The sequence below is a fragment of the Homalodisca vitripennis genome, unplaced genomic scaffold (genome assembly GCF_021130785.1).
Source record: "Homalodisca vitripennis isolate AUS2020 unplaced genomic scaffold, UT_GWSS_2.1 ScUCBcl_5137;HRSCAF=11728, whole genome shotgun sequence".
Lineage (NCBI taxonomy): Eukaryota > Metazoa > Arthropoda > Insecta > Hemiptera > Cicadellidae > Homalodisca > Homalodisca vitripennis.
This window is the reverse complement of record NW_025781253.1, coordinates 10,676-34,015: the sequence shown is the minus strand read 5'-3', so window position 1 is coordinate 34,015 and position 23,340 is coordinate 10,676. Positions and strand designations below refer to the sequence as shown.

Sequence of the window (23,340 nt, the reverse complement as noted above, 5' to 3'; positions counted from 1 at the left end):
AGGCTACACCCAATCTCATCATTTTTTTTGGAAATTAAGATTACATTCAAGATTGAATCAAATAGTGGATGATTAAATCATAATTGATATGGTTCGTGTGTGTGTGTGTACGATTGATACTGTCATTCTTAACAGTGTGAGTCAGATTCATCACATTAGGATGGCGATCCTCGTAACTATTATCCTTTAATGGTTTGGTTTGAATGTAGAGACCTTGTGGTTAATCCTCTTTATTGTAAATTGTTATCAGGTTGTTTTGTATTCATTTATTTAAATTATTATAGTTTTGTTTAAAGTGTTATATACTTTATGCATATTCTATTAGTGATTATGTTGTAGAAACTAGTTGTTAAACATCAAATCGACTTCAATACTGTCTTCCCCAATATTCCTTCTTTTGTATTGATTAACTTTAGATTACAGTTACTGGAGCACTAAGTTCCTTTACCGCCTACCGTGTTGTGACATTGGTGTATTTCTTATTGTATGTATTATATGAAACAATGTGTAAATTTAACTAGGTGAAATCAAAGATTTGATATATTGTATAGGAAATTATAAAAGATGTAAATACTTTTATATGGCCAGTTGGTGGCAATTAATATTAATAAATACTTTACTAAAAAACTGTAATCCATTATTTTACACCTGGTCTTTGTTCTTCTTCTAAAATATCTGGTTAAAAATGAGTCTTAGAGATAATAATAAAAGAATTTGGAACATTTGGGCTGTTTTTAAGGAACAGAAAACTAGAACATTGTGTTACAAAGAGTTACTAATATATCCTCATTTCAGGTGTAATATTAAAGATAAAGTTAAACGAGCACAAATAAAATGTAAGTTCATCTACAATGAGTAATTCGCCAAAGAAAATATAAAGGCAAATCAGGATAATGTACTCAAATTTTTTTGAGTGTTGTGAGTGTGAGAGAGATAAACTATTAATACAAACTAACTATTATATTATCAACATTTTTAAAAAGGTGTCAATAAAATACAAATTGGGTAGTTTTGACACACAAATGTATTCATTGAAAAGTTGTTGGGCCAGTCCAAATTACTCTGCTGATTGTAAAATGGTCTTTTGAGAAGAAAGCCAATCTTTAAGATATTTGCTCTGAGACCTCTTGATTTCAGTTTTCTTTATTTTCAGCAGGAAGTCTTGTCTAAATTTAGAACCAGCATATTTAGACTTCTTTTTGAAATCTTTCAGTCCTGTGAGAAGCCTAATACCAAAAGAATGGAAGTGTCCCATTCTTCCATATAAGGCATTTTGAATTAGCTATAGGCAAATTATATTTTGTCATGCTATTTGTTTAGTTTGGACTTTGGGAAAATTCTGAGCTTTGCTTAAACGTATATGTTAAGTTTTTAACTCCTGAAGAAGCATGGTAGGATTTCAATCCTTGAAAGTCTTCAGTGGAAGAAATTTAGTGGCATCCTTTTAAGTAGAGTGCTTGTAAAAACCACAAAATAGAGTAAAAGTCATAAGACACTACCAAACAACTAAAAGAGTAAAGGAGGGCAGATAAGACTTTTTTTATTTTTAGTTGTTAATTACCATTCATGAAAATATGTATGCAAGTCCTCTATTCTACTACCATATTACATATACAGGGGTGTCCCGTAACTTTCTGGACAAAAGGTGTGTGTAATATCACGTTATTGGTCAGGTCAAGACATTACATAATTTGTGACCATATGAACATGGGTTTTCCCGTTTAATGTCTTAGTTTCCCCTATGTCTGTCTGTATGTGTTTTTTATATAAACAAAAATAAAATCTTCAATGAATTAAATTATATCCAAATTATGGCTCAAATTATAAAAACAAAAGCCATTTAATTAATAACAAATTATTAAAAAAATATATACTATGAAAATTATATCTTTAATATATATCAATAATGGCGCGTCCATTGAAAAACTTTTAAATATCTTAAAAACCGTTTTTCTCAACAATTGCAAGGATAACAGTTTTTAAGGTCTTTAAGCACAAATTTAATGAAAAACCCATAAATAAATAACTGATTTAGAGCACATTTACTGTGAAAATAGACATGGCCCACATTGAGAGCTCATTAAGAACCTGTATAACAACAATACTACAGCTAAAAATGTATGTACATTTCTAGTTAGTTCTAGTAGATCCATCTGAATCTAGAAAAAAAACAATACACACTGTCATAAAAAATATTGTGTAACTAGCCACCAAAGCAAAGACTATTCAAATAATCGACAGCAGGAACGTAGGAAGTCTCTCACAACCACAGAGTCACATTACTTTGACACTAAATTAACTTCAATATATAACAAACATCAATTTTGATGTTGGTGCTGTCCACTTCATGGGTTTTTTGGCTGAGCATTAGTGAACATTATTACATACCTGTGTTTTATTGTCAACCATGATGGCAAGCAAGAAATCGCATAACAAACATTTAGTAAGCAAACTGAATATACAATAGTAACTACGGAGCCTTATACTATCCACAAAATATCTTGAAAATCAGTTTCAAATATGGGTATGAAACTTCATTTCTAACAAAGCCAAGTAATGAGTTTGATGATAGTGCATTATCCATGCAATTGCAGAGCATCACTTATTAAGCTGCCCCCAAAATTATTGCCTAGGCGGTAAATACTCGTTTTTAGTGTGTTTATGTTTTTTAGTGAAGTCTGCTCTGTTTATCTGCAATGTCATACTTAAAATAAAGTAGCTATAATTTTTGAAGTTTGGATGCAAGAACATAAGCCTTTACAAACACGTGTTTCTAGCTACTCCTACATTGTTTTTTAATACTTACATATTCTAAAAGATAACCTATAAAGCATTCATATATGCAAGGACTAAGCCTTGCTCTTAAATGGCACAAGTTTGTATTGCATGAAAAACCACTTTCCAGCCGTGTTTTTATAATGGTAGGTTTGTGAATAAATCAGCTACAGTCTGCGGACATGGATTTAAAAATCGCATAACAAAATTGGTAGCTAGTGACTTTTATGTACATCCAAGATCTATGTTGTCCTCACAGAGAGCAAAAATCTCCCCTCTCCATAAGGCAGTATTTAGAAATGAGTTATGACATGAAGTATTCTAGTGAAGAAGTTCCACACTTTTAAAATGGGAATGTAATGTCACACCTAGAATTTACCACAGCATTATTAACACTGGTTAATCTGCTCCAGTACTAAAACTACTGGATGAATTCTCTGTCATGAATGACACTACTTTTTTTTTCCACACTTATCTTATAAAAAGGGGCCCCCCCCCGCCCCACCCCCCCCCCCCCCACCCCCCCCCACCACCAAATGTGGTATCCCCCCCAGGCCACGGCCCCCCATGATGGAACTTCTTTGAAAATTCTCTCAGAAAACTGCCTTAACTGTAAGACTTGCTGATTTTCTGTGACAGGAACAGGTTTGGATTAGAAAACTCATCATCCTCTTTCTCATAACAAGGTAGAGTAAAGCCACACCATATACACAAATTTTCCCCATTATTTTTTTCAGGTCCCATTATTGGCTGATAGAACTAGATATATTTAATTAATTTTCCCTTTGGGAAACTATAACAGAAATATTAAAGAATTGGGATTACAATTTCATTTACTATGAAAATGTGACTTCATAAAATGGTTTTGAAGTTAATAAAAATATAATTTTGGTAAAATCTTGTTGCATAAATATTTTAGAGTAAAGGGATTCAACAAGGGGAGGGATCAAGGTGATTTAATTAGACTATGCAAACAGCAAACAAATTAATATTTTTTTTTTGTAAAAAGATTAACTTGCACCATAAAATTTTGTCTCATAAGAACATTATATCTCAAAGTTTTGAAATAAATGTAGACCCATTTGTCTAAAAAAGTTAATTAGTTTTACAGTGAAAAAATTTAATTTTGTTAATTATTGGTGAGTAACCTTACCAAAGCCTAGACAAAGCCCCTTAGTATGTCAAAGTTTATGTTTAAATGTTCCTTACTGCCATAAAATATAATGAGATTATACTAATACTTATGGATGTTCCTTATTTTTATTTGTTTTAGTTGGCATCAATCAGAGTAGGATCCTTGAGATGTCCCCTTACTTTCTTGTACTAAAATTATTGAAAATAAAAAATTTTATAGCAAATTTTTCTATTATTAATATGTATTAGTGGTTTCGTAATTTTAAATAAAGATGGTAGGATTAATAAATTTAAATTTTTTGGAGATAAGAGTTTTTCAAACTGCTCGAAAGAATATTTTGTAATTTTCAACCCTGATTCCATCCTACTGCCTTTCCTCCACATAATTAGTCCAATACTGCAAAATTACTGAATATATGCACAGTATACTATGTCCAAAAAATCATAACTCTATAAACATGTTCTTAAAAAACTACTTTTACTATTCCCCATCAATTGTTCTTTTATGGATTTATTCAACAGTGAACATCATGCAACGCTTTCACCCATTCACACCAACTACCCAAAGGATTCATCATAACAGGGGGCCTGGGTTGCATATAGAGTCCCACCCAAGGAGACGGTAGACTCTCCTAGCCATTAAGCAAAAAAAATCTTTCTTAGATTCAAATATTAGCATTTTAGTTCTTGCCCTGCAAATTCAACTATTATTTCCATCATGTTTCTTATTCGTCGTCACATCTTGTTGAGATGACCTTGTGACTTCTTTCACTACCTTGGCTCCAGGATATGAACACAACTAGCCCCTTTGGGACAAATCATCGTAATACAGCACTTCTGTTACACTTAAAGACTGCCAAACAATCAAATCTATTAAATCCTGTTAATATGAAATTCCTTAGAAAATCTCGAGCTTCCTAACAGAAGTCGTCCCTGCTTTGTTGAATTATTTCGTTCTACAAAAATCCTCCGATGGTAACCTTTCAGGATATGTTTTTGGTACTTTGTATTAACCGGAGCCACCTATTTCTTTACAAACTGGGAACCTACAAAAAATTACATTATTAGAAAGGACAGACATAATTTAACTAATTGTGAAAATTTAAATGTCATTAGGTACACTGCCCCTATCTACTATTCTTGTTAAAAGGCTATACAACATACTATATAAATATCAAGAAGTTAAGTCAAATTTTTACAAGTGCTCATGTGATCTGATTTTTTAAATTTAAAATCACCCAACGTGGATCTGATAGTCGGAAAAGTATAGATTGCAAGTCGCCCCTTGTCCATCAAGCGGGGCTTCAGTGGCCCTTACCCACCGCCACACCTTCTGACAAAAGAAGAAAAACATCATTGAGATTGTACCCAAAATTCCAGCAAAGTCAGATCCAAATGAGCACACTTAAAGGTTATCTTTAACTTTGGTACTACAATAACATACTTTTAGATAACCTAATCAAATCTCCCTTATATCACGTAATTACAAGAAATAGATAGGGATAGAGTGGCCTACTTTCTCACAGCACATTGCTTCCTTGTGGGGAGGCAATAAACAAAAACATCATATTAATGACATGTAATTTTCACAGTAAGTCATATGAAGTCTGTTCTTTCTAGTAATGCAATTTTTAGAGGTTCCCAGAAAGAAAGAAAAAATAAAAAATTAGTGGCCACGTGGATAATACCCAAAGTACCGGGGTTTTTTCGTTGTAATTCCAACTAAAAATGTTTCTGGGTGGGCAAAATACTATTTTTTTTTAAAAGAATTTCTGTATTACTTTCTTCGTGCTCATCCTTCATATAATTTGAGAATTGCTCCACTCTCTATAACATTGTTGCTCCAGATTACAGTTTTTTGGTTTACATTTTTTGTACTGAAGCCAACTAGGTGCATGTACCCTATAACATTTTTTGGCCAATTCTTCCCCAAGATTCTTGGTGAAAGAGGGGGTTTTGTTTGAACTTCATTCATCAACTATCTCTTGTATCTCTTCAAACTTCAAAAGTTCCAGGAGTCAATCTGTGATGTCAAAATTATCAGATGCTGCAACAAAAAGAAGGTAAAATGGAGCAAAACCTAACATTCACAATGAATCAACCCTTACCAACACAGCTATGTTATGTACATTTTGTTTCACTTTAAAAGGGTTAAAAATTGCTACTCTGTCACATGTCTTTTATTTGTAGATTTTACTTTATTTAAAGGCCTTGTTCATGATGAATAACACAATTATTTGCTTTTTTCCTATATTCCCCAGTGAACTACAGAATTCAAATAATTTGTACGAACTATAAAAATTAAAATACTATCACTAACATTATTTATTTTAATAATTTTCTTCTCTCACTGTCATTGAATGTTTCTCTTTTGTCTTTTTTTTAATACAAACGTACATTTTATGTAATCTTAGAACTGTAAGTTGTTGTGTTTTAGTACAAGTCTTTAACGATGACACATGTACTCCTTTCATTTAATAGATGTAAAGTAAACAAATAAAGAATATGATTTTGGGTTTTCAAAAAAATTAGTTCATAGGTTATCGGTCTGGAGGGAGAAATAAATAACGTAAGAAACATTTAAAAAAAAATAACAAATTTACTTATACAATATCTACAACACGAAATAAATACTTTATTGAAATGTGGAGAACGTTGACTCTGTTCTACTGGTTTAAGCCAAGGCTATCTTTGTATCCGAGGATGTCCGTTGCCTGTGAACGAAGAATCTGAATCTAACAATACGATTACAGGTCTGCATTTATAATTTACTATATATTGTTGTAACAACCGATAATACATAAATAACACTATTTTACAATTATGTAGCTTGCGTGGATTTTCAATTAGTGAAAACTAAACAAATAATAGCTGTTCACCTGCCTGTGATAGATTTTACCGTTCTTTGTGTTACACCCCTGTTGATGATGTCTTTTGTAATTGTCCGTTAATATAATTAATAGTAAATATAAATTTGCATTCAGATTGTTTCCAAAATTTAATTCCTGCAGTGAGTAGGCAAAATATGGAAGTAAAAAAAACTCGATATTAAAAACTTTGACACTAGACAATAAATTAACACTGTATGTTGACTAATTTAGGAACAAAAACTTTTACTAAGGATTAAATGAGAGTTGTTCACTAAAAACTCTACAATTTTGTTACTTTGTACCTCGTTTCAAATAAATTCTAAACTAGAATTTTTATTAAAATATTATATAATTGTTAAGAGTGTTGATGTTAATTTTGTTTAAATTATATTGTTACAAATAAAAAGATTGGTTATTGATTTAAACTTAAAATATGAGGGAGAGTAATTAGTGAAAGTGACGGAGGGGCTATAGGAGTTGAATGGTGGGGGGTGTGAAGGTGAATCTTCAGGGGGCATTTTGGGATGGTTATTATCTACGATCGTTAAAAGAAAACGCGGGGGTGGAGTGAAAGTATTCTCGGTTTTGTTTTGTCTGAGGGTTTGAGGATAGTGATCTCATCTGTTACTTTACGAGAGAGAAATTTTCTTAGTTTAGTACAAATTATAACACGTACATAATGTGATATATACAATTAGTCTCAATATATCTACATATTAATAAGGAGCCATTATTGTTAATTTCTAAATATACACAATCAAAGGGGCGTTTCGGGACATAACTCATAATATTTAACTCAAAAAGAAATTATACTTCATCACTATTTCATTATTTACACTACTCAATTAGGCTATCTAAAAATAATTCCACAATCGGGAGAGAGAGAGCAAGTGGTTTTAATTAGTCTTACAGTGTATATTTATTAACTATTCATACTGACATAACAATGTAATCACACTGTAGAAATCATCATATCTCATCTAGGCTCAATACGTTACTGAACTTTCATATCTCTAGCTTAGGTATAGAATCGATAGACATCAAACGCATTCTACAAGTACACACACACTTATTATCGAGCTCTATTGTGTGGTGTGTTTGATCGTGAAGCTACACATCAGTCATGTGTTGAAGAGTAGGTGGCGATACCACTACGTCACTTTTGGCATTTTTCTGTCACTCATTACTCTTGAACTGTTACTAGTAGGTTACGTAGTTATAGATTAGTGTGTTCAAATTTTCGATTTCAAATTACTCAAATAACCGATGTTGGCATTCCATTACATACACACTCGAGGGAGAGAAGGCGGGCGAGTGAAGACAGAACACTAAGAGAAGTTTGCTGGGGGAGAGTTATATGAGTGAGATCGCTCTATATGAGGTCTGTGATCACTATATCTCATTAAAGACAGGAAAAATCTTAGAGAACAGACTATCATGCAGAGCGGATAGAATGTATCTAAGTTTATTGTAATCATTATAGACATCAGAGAGAGTGGTTTTACAGTGGATGTCGAATGGAAGGGGGGGGGTGCTGGGGGGGGCTTATGAATTAATGGTGAGGTTCACATAGTATCTCTGAAACTGATACAGTCACAGTGTTATGTAGTTACAGTTGTCCCGATCTATAGAGCGAGCGGGATAATATCGCGCAGTTGCGACTAATTTGATCGATCGCGATATGCGTAGAAGGATAGTTATTGATCTTTACAATATTATACATCTTATACATTGAATTAATTATTAATATATACCGGTGGGGATACAAATTATGAGCTCTGCAGATTGTAGCTGTCGGTGATGGCGTATGGTATACACACACTACAAGGTCAGTAGGCTATAAGACACAAATATTTAAAGACACAGAAAATCAGAATAAGATTATTGCTCGTCAGGACTTTTATACATGTATAGAAGCCCTGTAATGTTTCTCGACATGTATTGCATTTTACTATTTTGGATGAGGCAGGGGGGGGTGATAGTACGGAGGCGAGTCATGCTCGTCATTGATCCTGATGAGGGAGGCGGTGATGAGAGTATTATCCGAGGTGAGGGGTGAGTGGGATATAGTGTGTCGAGTCAACAGCACTAATAGTGGATTGGTCACAATGTTGTATCCAAGAGCTGATGAACACTAGTGTGTGTATTTTATTGAGTGCAGATGAGACTACATATTGATGAATTTTCATGGGGGTAGGGGTTATGAAGGGTGGGGGTAGGTTATGTGATTATGTGGTTTTGTGGTTGTGAGGGCAGTATTATAGGTCTTAGGTATTTTTTATGGGGGGGAGAGGAGGGAGGGAGAGGGTAGGGTGGGGTGGGTGTGGTGGGTATAGGTTCTTTGTGTAAGGGTGTGTTTTTTATTGTATATAGGTATGGTGGGATTTTTTATGATGGTGTGGGGACAGATGGGGAGTTTTATATGGGGTAGTCGTAGAGTATGATTACGTTTTGTGTAGTGGCAGAGATTTGGCTGTGTGTGTATAGTATTGGTATTGGGGGGGGAAGCTGGTAGTTTGTTGGGGAAGGGTTTTGTGGTTTATGATAATTGTGGATATATAATAGGATAGTTGGTTTATTTAGTATTAGGGTTTTGTTAGGATGGTTTATAATTAAAGTTAATTATAATTTTATATATAATGGTAGTAGGGATGGTTATGGTAAATGGTTTGTGAATTGGATATATGGGAATGGTATTAGTTTTAGGGTGGGAATGTTTGAAGGTTATTATGAGGTATATGGGAGGTTTTTTTGTTTTAGTATTTTGAATGTGAGTTGGTTTGGGGGTAAATTTTATATTGGGAATTTTTATAGAATGAGTGGTTATTGTTTTTTTAGGGTGTTTGGGTTATTTTTTATTGGGGAAGGTGTTTTATTGGAAGTGGGTTATGAGTAGGTGAGATGGTGGGTGTGATTATGATTTGTGTTTAATTAGTATTATAGGTTTTGTAATTGTTATGTTAGTGGGTTAAAGGTGGGTTTTTTTTATGGGTTTTATTAATGTTGTGTTGGGGGTAGAATTGGGATATGGGTTGGTATTATGGTGGGAATAGGTGGGTGGGGAGGGTTTTGTATAGGGGGGTTTATGTGTATTATGTTGAGTTTGTTGGGGTGGTTTGTATGGAGAAGAATGGGTGTTTGTTTTATTGGGTGTGAGGGGGGGGTTTGGGTTATGAATATTGGGTAATGGGAAGGGTTGGTTTAGATTTGGTATAATTGTTTTGGTTTTTTTAGTTTTGTGTTTTTATTAGGTTAGTTGTAGTTATTTTTGTGACATGTTACAGTGTTATTATGTAGAATTAAAGTGGTTTAAGATGTTAAATAAGATAGTTGTTAATGGTGTTAGTTGAGTAGTATTTTTGGATAATGAACGTAAAGGTTGTAAAAAGAGGTGGTTTGTTTATTATCTATTTTAATTGGTGGATTTTGGAGTGGATTTTTATGTGAGTGGTAGGCAAAAAAGTGCTAACACGATAAGGAAAATCTCGAGGACCTGAAACTGACCGTTTTGTAAAGGTGGCGGAGCGCCACGCCATCCTGCGCAAACGCCACACCCGTCGCTCGGACTGTAGCTAGCCACAGCAAGGTGGGTAGTTGTATGCCGCCTCATCCACGCGGCCCGCGTGGAGGACACCTCCCAAGTTTGTCACACGTGGCCCTCACGTTAGAGTCCCTGGAGCATTGTACAGACGTTCTGGTCATCTTTGTAGATAGGCTTGCCTAAACCGCTCGTAAAACTCAACCACACCTCTCCGAACTGTACCAGTTTAACTACAACAAACACTGCTTTGACTTCTTGTTTACCAGCGCCTTTATTTTATTGATTCTTTTATTGATTTATTTACAAGCGATGAGTTATGTTGAAATGGTGAAGGTGAGCAAACAGACTCATGGATGCATCAAGAAATTAGAAGTTAACGAGGCATAACTGTAGTTTATGTATTCTGAGGTATTAAGATATTGATACAGTACATTCTTTTACCAAAGTGCACAATTGTAATTTTTTAACCTCCTTAAAATTTCTCACAACAGCCACCGGTGAGTTTACTTACGTCAACAGACCTGTCCTCCTGCGTAAGTAACAGATGTCGTCCACCAGAGTGAGCAAGTTTGCGAGGGCTGTGGGGACATTGGGCGGCAATGTCATCAGTGCGAGAGCTTTGCGGCCATTGTGCGAGATACGGTGTGATCCATGCGCAGCCTTGTCTCCTACTGCGTCGCGCTCACAAACACTTGCGGCTCCTTTGTGCTTAAACATTACCACTCATTTGTAAATGAAGATGTACGGAGCAATTAGTATAATTTAAACTAAATACAACCTAATAAAAACTTTCCAATATTACATTTCAGACAAGACCTTCTGAAATCAATGATTTTTACAGTCAACTTCATAAATGGCTTTTTTTGCTTTAACTCAAATCAAACTGATTAATTTTTTTATATACAATAAGTCAAAATCCTCCTTTGCTTTTTTTATTATGTTGAAATAAATAAGTATTCTACAAGTAATGGAATAACCATAAGATGAAGTACACAATAACATTTTTTTAGGACCTCTAAAAAAATAATAAGAGGAGTAGGAGCAGTTAAAAATTATAAACCTTCTTTAAATTACATCTTATTTTAAAGAGCTTTTTAAAAGTAGACGGATGATGAAAATTAGACAATTTTATCAGAATGTCACATAGCTATGGTGGGGAAGGTTCTTATTCTTCTTATATGGGCGGCCTATTGCCACGCACTTAAGTTTCAAGGGTCTTTTGCGCACCCGGAAGCACACCATGAGGGCCTACAGTCTATGATTTCAGCAGTTCCACAAAACCGCCATAAACAACCTATCAGGTCCTCCTGCGGAAATTCACCACTCTTGTCCAAACTTCAAAGATGGCATACCACTCCCTTGCTATTGCAGGATAATCAAAGAGCAAGTGTTCGCAGTTTCATCCTGCTCATCACACATTCTACAGAGCGATCCCTTCCAAAGGATGCCAACTCTGTGAAGATGCTTCCTCCGGTGACCATGTCCTGTGATCAGACCTATAACCTGAGAAGACATCGATCTACTTAGTGAGAGAAGGTCAGATGCCACCCTGGAGGAAGGCGGGCTGTAGTACCATTCTGCTCATTCTCATACCCGGATGCAACCTCAACCTTCTCTCATGTTCAGCGTGAACCCATTTCGAGGAGACAACCCCGATGGATTTACACCTTGGAATACCGCAGAATGCGTTGAGGACCCGTCATAATTGACGCTGAGCATAACCCTACATGTGTGCCTAGTCAGTGCACCCCACAAACATGTACTTTCTTCCATCAAAAAAACTACTATTTTGTGTGCGCCCTTAAGGACTGACTGGTCCAATTTCTTTCCTTATAATACCTGACCAAGGCTGAGCTAGACTGACCGGATGCAACCTTCACCTTCCCTTATGTTCAGCGCGAACCTATTTCAAGATAGCCCCAAAGGATTTACACATTGAACCACCACAGAATGGTTAAGGACCCATCATAATTGACGCTGACCCCTGGTTGGTACTATTCATTTTGAACTTCTTCATCACCGACCGTTTTTTTGGATCTCCAGACAAAACATGACTCCAGATTCCAGGAATCATCTGTGACAGCGTTAGATTCCAGACACCACTAAGAGGAAGGTGAACTGGGTGGCTGAAATCCACTTTCAAATGTAATGGAACAAGAATATTACACCAAACAATTGTTAAATATATCAAACAAATCAAGTTCTGCCACGAAGCAATATAATAACAAGACCTTAGTCAAAGACATCTGAAAACCCACATTATTAAGATCACTTACTACAGATTTATCATCAGTATCCTATATATACATGAGTAGAAAATTGGTTTAATCAATTTAACACATTGAATGCGGCTGGCACCGCACGGTGCCGCGCTTCGGGTGGTCCTCGGGTGCGTTCGGCACCGGACGGTGTCACGCCACCTTCTAGATTTCACAACGTCAGTGCTGTTTCAGCTTCTGCGTGAGGAAGGTATATTTCGCGCCGCGTGTAGAGTACCCTTGTTTGTTGTTCCACGTGGTTCGGGTTGAGTTTCATCGCTAATCTGTGTGTTTTGGTGTATTGTTTATAGTTTGTAGGGGCTGTGAACTTCGTTGTGAACAATGGATGGTCCTAGTTCTAGCCAAATAAGACACTATTTGAGTGAGAGTGATGTGGAAAGTAGTTCTGACGATTCTGTGGCGTCTGCCGGCCCGGAGAGTGACATTGACCAAGCCCAGCTTGACGCGCCGCCTATTGTCAATGTGGTGGCGCCTGTGGACATCGAGGATGAGGACACGGATGACCAGGAAGCTGATCAAGTGATTTCTGACCCAATATGGTCACTTCGTACTGCAGGTATGCGAAGAATTCCCTTCACAAAAGAAAACAAATTGCTTGTACCTGCCCCCGGAACAAACGATCCTATTCGATTTTGGTTTTTTTTACTACTTGATGATACCTTTGTTGGAAAAAATTGTGTCTGCCACTAACAAAAATGCCTGGGAAATATTATTTTCCCCTAACCTCAAAATTAATAATCAAGAATAAATAATTGGCAGGAACTGACAGTGGCTGAACTGAAAAAATTTTTTCGGGCTAATCTTTCACATGGGAACTGTAAAAATCAATCGTCTAAACGATTACTGGAAAAACTGATCGTATGTTTAATTTTGGATTCGTGAGATCCCAAATGAGCAGAGACAGATTTCTCCTGATCCTAAGATGTTTAAATTTTTTATGAAAGTGACGAAGAGACTGTACCTGATGATCGCCTCTACAAAGTCAGGCTTTTGATTGACTATTTCAATCAAAAGATGAAAACCATCTACTACCCCAAGTCGAGAGTTGTCGATTGATGAAGGAATGGTGCTATGGAGAGGACGTCTGCACTTTCGACAATACATTCAAGGAAAGCGCCATAAATATGGTATCAAGATTTACTCGTTATGTGAACCGGATGGACTTTGTGTAAGTTTCACTGTGTATTCTGGGAAGGGAGGTGAACTTGGAGGAAAAAGGTCCATGCTAGCAAAGTAGTCAAGTATTTTGATGAGGGAAATGCTTGGGGTGGGCCATTCATTGTATATGGATAATTATTATATATCAGTTTACCCCCCTTGCAACCGAGTTACTGAGTGAGAAAAACCTACTGCAAGCAACGGGCACAATGCGCTCAGACCGAAAGCATGTTCCGCTAGATCTCAAGACAAGCTCGTCTTGCCAGAGGAGAAAAGGCAGAAACGGTACGCCAATGGTGTTTTGATAGCAAAATGGTGCGACAAGCGTCAGGTGTTGTACCTATCCACAGAGTTTGAGAATGATTGGGCAATCTCAATGAATAGGTATAACCAACCTCGCCAAAAAGCCTCTGCCCATAATACAGTACAACGCCCATATGAAGGTGTGGACCGAAATGATCACTTATGAGCTATTATGCCTTCGAACAACAAATCAATTCGCTGGTACAAAAAGATCTTCGTCCATTTCCTCAGACGTTGTTGGTGAACTCCTTCAAACTTTATTTACAAACCAACCCAAGGAAAAGATCGCTGTACCACTTTAGATTGTCCATCATCAACATGCTTTTGCCTGCAGCAAACGCAATCACACCTCCACTCCCGGCCTAGACAACAAACAACTGTCAGACACGTATTGTCAAAAATGGACACACCCTGACAACACAGGAGAAAGGATGAAGAGAAAACGATGCAGAGAGATGCTCAAAAGACAAAGAAAAGAACCATGACCCTTTTCTTTTGTGCCCAGTGCCCTGGCGAACCTGGCCTATGTGCACTGAGATGCTTCGACAAGTATCATGAGTAGGAAAGAAAATGAGGCAGGAAAAAGTGGAAATATTGTAAATATTGTATATAATTGTGTGTATGACGGTTACAAATGAATGAATACTGTAAAACAATTTGAACAGTGAAAAGTGTTGTGCGTGGAAAGTGACGGACGCGACTGACACCGTCGGGTGTCCAATGGCATCTGACCTGCCGAGTGCGGCCGGCACCTTCCGGTGCCGCTACTATATTGTTTGCTGTATATATGTATATATGGACATATACACATCATTGATGGTGCATATGAAGTCTCCACATAATAATGGTAAGTAAAACCTAAAAAAAATATTTTCAGCATGGCTTGTATTTTACGTATTTTCTGGCAGCAGTGAATGTGTTAACCCAATAATCTGGTTTCCAAACAGGAACACAAGCACTAAGGAAAACTTGTAACATAAAAGCTTCATTTTAAACTTACATATACTGCAATTTTGGTTTGTAAAGAAGTAATTATCTCTATGTTTTTTACCTTTTCAAAGCTCCTTAATAGCAAGTCGTTACTTAAAGAAAGTTCAAAATTAAAAATGTTTTGAGCTGTCCCAGAGCTCTTATTTCGGTGTACACTCAAGATTTCCAAAAATATCATGCAAATATATTTTTTTTCTTGACACCAGAAGGAAATTTGTTTATTGAATTTAACAAGGAAAAAACAATTTCAGAAACAATCTGTGCTTTATTTACACAACAATATTATTACATCAAGTAATTTATTACAAATCAAAAACTTGATTTCTTCACTGACTGAAAGTAAGTACTTCAGACAATTAAATTCCTCATTACCTCAGATACAATTTATTTTTAATCTTTCGTAATATACTTATATATATAAAAAAACTAATTCTAGGTAAAATGATTCACTGAAACAAAATATGACTGTCGTTTTCAGGGTTAATGTAACAATTAGCAGAAAGCATACACAATAAATTGAATCCACAGTGCATACAGTTCTTTTACTTGTTTATATTATACTCTATGGTTACCTAGTTTTTTGTCTGTGCTCTCCGCAGCTAGCTTCAGCTGTGTGGCAAGTTTCCTGGTTACAGGTAGCGTAGAAGTGGTTGACGAGGTCCGGCCCCACCTTGTGGGAACATACCATGGATAACTCCAGGATATCCCAGAGTGCTAGCACCTTAACCGACATTCATAATGTTACGTTTATTGGGTTATAAACAACATACAAAATATCTTTTTCAATAACTTTTTTTCAATCATTATTTTTTTTTTTAATTTAACAATTAAAATATTAACTGTAAGTTACTTTAGTTTTTGTATTAATTCTACACAGAATCCTATAACCCATTCCTGAAGTAAAGAATTTTCTTGAACCCAAAAAGTTGTAAAAACTATCTTTGGATTTCTACCATATATGCCTCCTTCTTGAATTTATATTGAATTCATTCAATATAAATACACTATTTGAAAGTCATCTCAAGCACGGGATAGCAGCATGAGGAAGCACAACTCAATTTAAGCTATTGAAAGTCCCTCTCAAAATTAAGATGAAAGCAATATGGTTAATGGGAAAGCTAAGACCTACAGAAAGTTGCAGAGCTACTTTTATAGAATTGAATATACTGACAGTGATTTCTACGAGTATATATTCTGGAAATGACATTGTACTGCTTATCAAGAGACTTTCCTCGAAAATGGTGATCTTCGTGAGCATAATGCAAGACATCGTCAAGACTTTCCACTACTTCCTCACAAAACCAGCTGTATTTGAGAAAAAACCAACCTATACCAGGAAGAAACTCTTTAATGCTCTGCCAGAAGAAATTAAGAAAAATCAAAACAGCCACATGAAAATGAAGACAGCAATAAAGAACTGGCTCTTGCAAAGAACCATCTACACAGTCGTAGAATTTTAGTTGTTGGGGACAGACAACTTAACCAAGACCAAATGAACTTTTATATATAGCTTAGTAAATTTTGATTAATAGACATTACTTGTAATCTTAAAAGATTATCAATAAAGAATTTATTATTTAAAGCATTTACATAAATTAGCAGGACCAATATATCTTGAATTCTTTAGTTTCCTTAGCAGGTAATTCTGTTATTTAATATTGTGATGTTTGTTCATACTTGATAAACCATTCCTGAATTTTTTAAGGGACAGGGAAGGGGAAACACTCCCTCAATAAGAACTTAGACTGTAAGGACTGGTTTTGATATATTATACAAAGTCAACCCTAAAAAACATTTGACACACTGAAATAAAAATTAAATTTTCTCAAACTGGCATTCAATAGTTTACACTTAAAAAGTGAATTTCCCAAGGTATGTATTAATTAATGCCATTTATAACAATGCAAACAGTACAATGTGTTTTTGAGATGACATTTTGCAGGAGAGCTCCATTTCTATGCCAAACATTTCCGCAGTCTATTGGTTACACTTGCATTAAATTATTCTGTTGGTTGCAGATCAACTAAGGAACAATTCGTTTTTAAACTAACCTGACAATAAGGAATCACAAGCTGACTGGTCAGAGGACTTGTGAGGATATTGAAAACTATTTCTCCAAAAATGTCTTCAAGCAGTCATTGATATTATTTTTAGATTCCAGTTCCTGGACGATCTGCGTCCTGTATTATATCCCCAGGAAGGTTCACTTCTGGCTGGTTCCTACCTTCTAGTTTGAACCCACCACTGGATACAGCAAAAACCGATGTGTCACTTAAGTCTGGGCAACCTTACGGATGTCCAGGAGTGGCACATCACTAACCGCAAATGTTGAGATTCTGGGGTTTTCATGGGCAATTCGATAGATCTAGTCTACTGTGGGAAGATGACTGTTGGAATTGGTGGGGTTTGTTCCCTAACCTCAGAGGTTCTTCCTAGCCTCAACAAGGCTGTGCCAGCCCCTGCCTACTATGACTGCCAGATGATGGTTTCAGAGCTGGCCTCCCCCCTTCTTCTGGGCTCTCTCATGGATCTCGATAGGAGGCGGCCCCTACTCTCTAAACCTTACCCATCCTGAATATCCTGTCACTCCGGAAGCAGCGCAAAGGTTCTTACAGTACTAAGTGCAATTTATAAGCTAAAGAGAACCAAAAAAAAAACGCAACACAATTTTATATATATCTCACAATTTCATATTTAAAAATATATATTAAGAAAGACCAGAGAGCTGGTGGCCGTACGGTCTAAAGAATCAACTGGATCTGAGTTCAAATCCTGTATATGACTATAGCACTTCTGATCAGACATGTTGAGCTTGTACTTTACAGACTCTCCTCCTCCTTATTCTGTTTGATAAGATCCTAGCATAAGCCAGTGGATTTATGAAGATGACAGAATAAGATTTAAAAAAAGGGAAAGTGGCCTCTTCTAAAACACAGAAATATGGCTTTGAGATTACAATGACTTTTTTACATCAACTCAAAAGGAAAAAATTAAGTCTCATATTTCCTTTTCTATATTTTTCTTCAGGGGAAAATATACCTGCACTGATAGCGTTTTTGCTCCAGCCATACTGGATCACAAAGGGCAGAGATGCCTGCAGTATTTTCTGCTTGATGTTATCCTCATACTGATGGTTCTCCTCCGAGCGTTCCCTTTCTCGTTCCTGCTGTCTGTCAGTCGATTCTCCTGTCACAGTCAGGCCAGCTGTGACTCTGTTGTCTGCGACCAGGACCACCAGCACGCCTCTTGTTACCTGTCAATCATCTAATAACTTACCACATGCCCAACTATTAAATAAACACTGATTATTATATCAAACCTGGTAGTTTATATGAGAGGAAACCATCATACAAAGGAGCAATCTATTTCAACATTCTACCAGACTCTCTGAAGAAAACACCAGTCAAACACCTGAAGAACTCACTCAAAAGTTGGTTTCCCCCAGCGACCCCTTCTACACTATTCAAGAGTTTATGAGCTGGAAATCAATTGAATCATGAACTGATATTTTTAAACTTTATGTTCAGTATGTCCTTTATTGTATTGACAAAAATTCTAAACTCAACGTTTTTATGAATAAAGAAATATTGTCTATTGTCTAAACGAGAAGTTCATCATCACTAAATAAATAACTATTTTAAGGACTTTCTAAAATCCTACTTTTTGAAAGTTTTAAAAAAGTTAGAGAAATGCTTGTAAAAGTGTAGAAGAAATGCTTGGAAAAGTAGAGAACTAAATGGAGATTATAGTAAGAAATATTGTACTTAAAATAATTTGTTTTCTATCTTTTTCCAAGCATTTTATCAAACAACATACATTAGTTTAAACTGCTGGTCCAATTAATGCAATCACACGAGTAGTTTTTCTAAGTTTAGACCACCAAAAAAAATGTCCCTCTAAAGGTTGGCATAATAATTAGCTTTATTTTCAATATACACACTATAACATTTTCACCCATTTTGCATGTTGTTTGTCAGAGATATTTTGTCTAATATTGTTATAAGCCATCAAGAAATAAAATTCCCATACAGGGCTGTATAAAAAAAATTTAAGTTTTACTGTTTATTATCAAGAAGGCCTAATATAAATGATTTCTTCTGTAATTCAATGAAGACTACATTGAAAAATTGTGAAAAAATAAGTACATCATTGCAAAAAAGAATTAAAAATCTATTAATTTCCCAATTTATACAATTTACTAGCAATTACCCATGGCTTCACATGCGATTTTCAAAGGCTTACCAAGTGTATGAGCACTTATGATTTGAGTGGAATTATATTTTGACACCCAATGTCGAGATTTCCCTTGTTGCATCAATCAAGAAAATATATAAAAAATTGTATATTTATGGCCATTTTAGTTTACTCCAGTGTTAGTATTTCCCATAGTTTATTTTCCTGATCAAGAAAGTACATATCACATACGCAGGTGTTTTCCCTGTCTGAGAAGCCTACCTCTGTTAAAAAGACAAGTAAGATGGGTTTTATAACAGTCTTTAAAATGTATAGTATAAGTTAGATAGTAACCTTGTCTTTTATATCTAATTTAATATATGCTAAAAATGTACAGTTACTAATAACTTTACATTTTCTATATAGATCTTTTTCTTACTCTGTGCTGAACAGGAACTGCAGCAAAGGTTGAAATAAGAAAGCTATATACTCTATGTTTTCAAGATTATAAAGGTAAAAAAATTGAAAAATAGTGGTTAAATTAATTAAAATATGAGGTTATACATTCATAAAACAATGCTTACACAAAACAATTGATTACAATTTAACAGGCTCTTTCAATTTAATATTTTGTAACTTTACAGAAAAAGATGGGATTTTTGTTACTTTAGAGGCAAGTGAAGCGTACCCCAGGAGGGATCTTTGAAAATAAGAATTGGCCTACATTCATATCAGGGACTCTAAAAATATCCATGTAAAATTTTAGTACAATCGGTTGAATAGTTTTACGCGTGACAGCATAACAAACAAAGTCACTTTATAAGTCGTTTATAATATTATTAGGATTGACATTATTGCCTTACACAGAATACTTTTAACCATCAGTGCACTTTGCCTAAAACAGCCCACCTTGTACAGACTGGACCACTTACTCTAATAAAGATTTTTATTGTTCATAAATCTAGCAAAAAAAAAACAAAAAAAGCTTAAGAACAAGACTAGCATCTTCTTTTTTCAACTAATAAAGATTCTAAACCATCCTAACACCCAAAAGGCCAAACCCGTGGCAGTGTACCACAATTTCCAGTAGCTTGGAAGCTTGTCTTATCTCTTCACATATATTTCTTCACCAGATCTTGACACCCTGCTAGTCTTTTACTAACTTTGTTTTTCAAAAATAATTAAGATTTTGTTGTTCCTTGCACCTGAATCAGCAATATCCCCTAATACAAATTTATGAATACAATAAAATCCAGGTTCTATTTTGCATGTTTTTCTTCTATTGGACTCATTTTCTTTTGAAATAATTTAAACAAATTTTTCATTTACATACTTAAGAAATACATATGGCAATTTATTCACATGTGACCTACCACATAGATTAAACTTTACGACAAATTATTATAGTACTTGTAATATATGATATTTTATTGACACAGAATATACTGTTTTATAAATTATTTACAATAATATAATTGAGGACAGAGTTACACATAATCATAGGATTTTTTGAAGTTTCCTATTGAAGGAAAAAAAAACAATAATAATAAAAAAGTAAGCTTAAGCAAACAGTTTTCATGCAAACTTTTTACATCCAGGAAGGTGGCGACCCTTCCTCACGTGTTTAACACAAACAGGGATGTTAAAGCATGATAACTACTTACATACATATATAACATTACCACTTCTATTAGAATTGTTTATGTGTCTGATAAAGTCTTTGATTAAAAAGTTAAGAATTGTTTATGTGTCCGATTAAGTCTTTGATTAAAAAGTTAAATTTTTAAGTATGTTGTATCAACAAATATCAGAGCTATAGTATTTTCTATATCCCATAGTTTCTTATCTGAAAACGAATTCAACTTATCAGTAGAAATAAAATGTAGTAAAATCTCTTATAAGGTCCTAAAGATGTCATTCAGGCATTTGTTCCGATAGAAACAGTAAAGATAACAGGATTTCATAACTTTTAACGAACAAACAAATCAATAAATTATCAATAATCACATAATAAAATTTGATCGAACTTCTAACTGATTATTCTTTACAAAATGAATTCATTGGCTGCTTTGGGAGATGGGTATTAAATAGCATGAGTAGAGTAGAATCTCTTTGATTAAAATTTGTTTTTATAATGAAAAGGATTGTGGAAAACATGATTTTTCTGAAAATTTGTCATTGTTCAGTGATACAATAAATAGTAACACTACATTTCAAGATCAGCAGTTATGATCTGTGACTTGATGTTATCAATTAACCACCTGAGGAAGAGATCAGATTACAGATCTTGAAACTTCCTTTATAAATAGATTTTTCTATTGAGGATAAATATACTAAGTTTAATTAATGCCAAAGTTCTGCAAAAACTTATTCCTTTTACATAGTAGAATATTGTACTTGTATTACACATTTTCTTTACTAGACTTCTGGTTTGGGGTAGTTTGGTGACACTGACATTAGATTTATATACTAAATATTACACAAACACATACACACACTGACATATAAAAATAATACCTGAAAAGTTTTTTTGGTATTACATGACCATGAAACCGATTGTTAAAGTGCCATCTTGATTTTTATCCCCACGATACCAACGTTAAAACTTCAAACACTTCCACATCCTTATTTACATATGGAAATTACGAGAAATGCTTCAATTTAAAGATATTAATATGTAATCCATCCTAAAGCTTTTTAGTTATTTCAATGTTGTTGTTCAGGGGCTAAATATATTAAAATTTGTTTTCTCTCTATTTATATACTTAATAAGTGTACATACCACAAAACTTAAACTTGTATTCTTCAAATGAGTTGCTTCACATAGTTCATAAAAAAAGGTATATAAATGTTCTAAGCCATTTTTAACATGACAGTGTTAAAATTTAACTTATGAATTAAAATTTCAAAATTCAGGGTTATTTTACTTCAGCCAGATATTTTCCAATTTTGATTTGGACCCAATAGCCCATAAAACACATTTAGTTAAATCAATTAAATAAAATGATGGCGTAGAAAAGAATCCTGTCATCTTCTACAAACAAAAATAAATTTGGTATAAAACTTTAAATTTGGCAAATCTGTAACTTTTAGCACATAATCAGTGGGAAGGGTCAAATGTTTAATTTAAGTACCTTTACAAATTTTTACCTTAGCCGTTGATTTTAGAGGAAGACAGGCAGCACAACACATGACTAATTTGGGAAATTTACAACTTAGTTCTTACAGTTTTGTTTCTCTATGTGTACATTTAATCCCTTTTAGTAGGAGAAAAAAATTGTATATTGTAATTTTCCAACTTTAAAATTTTGTAATGTTGTATCCATATTCTCTCAAAAGCAATTATCCAATAACCAGTTCTTCTTTTGTGTTCAGCAAACATATTTGAAAAAACTTGCATGCTTTCTGCAAAATAGTGGACATTTTAGAATTCAGATTCACAAGGAAAACAAACCCAAAACTGACACAATGAAGTACATTTTGAGACAGTGTTGTTGATGAATTGGAAGGGGCGAGAATCTGTGCCTTGCTTATTAAAAGTACTTTCCAAGGCTTTTGACAGTGTGCACTTAATGTTGTACCAGTTCTCTAATGGAGGTGTTCGGGATCTCCTCCATTTATGGTTGTCTTAAAGATCAAAAATCACCAGATGGAGATTCCAAACATTATTTTAAACCAAATAAAAATGGGCATGGAATCTCTTGGGAATCTAACCTTGGACCTCCTTCCTTCCTTGAATATAAATAACTGAATTTACCGTATTCAGATTGCACTAGGTTATCCATAATAGAAAATATCAATATGTGGATAGCAAATTAACTCTATTTTAAAAGAAAGTTAAAATAAAATCTGAAAAAATAAAATCATACATGGATGAATTTAACATTCAGTGTTTTAACCTGCAAACTAACCAGTCAAGTACAAATTTAATAAATTTTGTCTATGACTACATGGGGATATGTAAACCTGATGTCCTTTAGTAAGAAACTAACTCTACAATCTTTTAGGGATATTACTTAAATACAGGCCTGACCTGGCACAATCATGTTGACGAGCCTATGATTGTCTCATGAGTACAGTACAGTAAAAGTGTCTGTCAGAGTCAACTATGTTACAC

At 34.6% G+C, this 23,340-nt stretch overlaps 1 pseudogene; it reads right to left on the bottom strand.

Annotated features, from left to right (window-relative positions):
- Window positions 1-10,831: 10,831 nt before the first annotated feature.
- Window positions 10,832-22,840, bottom strand: LOC124373243 (annotated as a pseudogene).
- Between the last annotated feature and the right edge of the window lie 500 nt (window positions 22,841-23,340).